We start from the raw sequence: 1,800 nt of genomic DNA on the forward strand, positions 1-1,800 counted from the left end.
AGTAGGTTAAAAGGAAGTCAAGAAGCCAAATTTAATGGTCAAACATTTCAATCATTCGATGGATGAAATCAATGAAAGCCATTACATAATATAGTATAATGTTGTATACATTTAATCATTCAACCTGTTCTCACTCCACTGCTTATTTCACCAGGCTGCTTATGATGAGTAAAGTAAATAAGTCACTGGGTTACAGTTACTGTACCTAGACACAGTACAGTACATACAGTGCCTTCGGAAAGTATTCAGACCCTTGACTTTAAATGTTTTTGCTACATTACAGCCTTATTCTAAAATGGATTAATGTTTTTATTTTTTCAGCAATCTACACACAATACCCCATAATAAGAAAGCGAAAACAGGTTTTTAGAAATTTTAGGCAAACGTATTAAAAATGAAAACAGAAATACCTTATTTACATAAGTATTCAGACCCTTTGCTATGAGACTCAACAATTGAGCTCAGGTGCATCCATTTTCCATTGATCATCCTTGAGATGTTTCTACAACTGGATTGGAGTCCACCTGTTACAAATTCAATTGATTGGACATGATTTGGAGCAAAGGCACACACCTGTCTATAAAGTCCACAGTTGACAGTTCATGTCAGAGCAAAAACCAAGCCATGAGGTTGGAAAGAATTGTCCGTGAGAGCTCCAAGACATAATTTTTTCAAGGCACAGATCTGGGGAAGGGTACTAAAACATTTATTCAGCATTGAAGGTCTCAAAGAACACAGTGCCCTCCGTCATCCTTAAATGGAAGAAGTTTGGAACCACCAAAGCTCTTCCTAGAGCGGCAGCCCGGCCAAAGTGAGCAATTGGGGGAGAAGGGCCTTGGTCAGGGAGGTGACCAACAACCCGATGGTCACTCTGACCGAGCTCTAGAGTTCCTCTGTGGAGATGGGAGAACCTTCCAGAAGGACAACCATCTTTGCAGCACTCCAGAAATCAGGCCTTTATGGTAGAGTGGCCAGACGGAAGCCACTCCTCAGTAAAAGGCACATGACAGCCCGCTTGAGTTTGCCAAAAGGCAGAAGAAGACTCTCAGACCATGAGAAACAAGATTCTCTGGTCTGATGAAACTAAGATTGAATTATTTGGCCTGAATGCCAAGCGTCACGACTGGAGGAAACCTGGTACCATCCCTACGGTGAAGCCATCCCTCACGGTGGCAGCATCATGCTGTGGGGATGTTTTTCAGCGGCAGGGACTGGGAGACTAGTCAGGATTGAGGCAAAGATGAACAGAGGAAAGTACAGAGAGATCCTTGATGAGAACCTACTCCAGAGCGCTCAGGACCTCAGACTGGGAGAGAAGGTTCACCTCCAACAGGACAACGACTCTAAGCACACAGCTAAGACAACGCAGGAGTGGCTTGGGGACAAGTCTCTGAATGTCCTTGAGTGGCCCAGCCAGAGCCCAGACTTGAACCCAATCGAACATCTCTGGAGAGACCTGAAAATAGCTGTGCAGCAACACTCCCCATCCAACCTGACAGAGCACGAGAGGATCTGCAGAGAAGAATGGGAGAAACTACCCAAATACAGGTGTGCGAAGCTTGTAGTGTCATACCCAAGAAGACTTGGGGCTGTAGTCGCTGCCAAAGGTGCTTCAACAAAGTACTGAGTAAAGGGTCTGAATACTTATGTAAAGGTGATATGTCAGGGGGTTTTAAATACTAAATTAGCAAAAATTTCTAGGAAACTTTTTGCTTTGTCATTATGGGGTATTGTGTGTAGATTAGTGAGGGGAAATAAAACAATTTAATCAATTTTAGAATAAGGCTTTAACGAACAAAA

The sequence above is a fragment of the Coregonus clupeaformis genome, unplaced genomic scaffold (assembly GCF_020615455.1).
Source record: "Coregonus clupeaformis isolate EN_2021a unplaced genomic scaffold, ASM2061545v1 scaf0206, whole genome shotgun sequence".
Taxonomy (NCBI): Eukaryota; Metazoa; Chordata; class Actinopteri; order Salmoniformes; family Salmonidae; genus Coregonus; species Coregonus clupeaformis.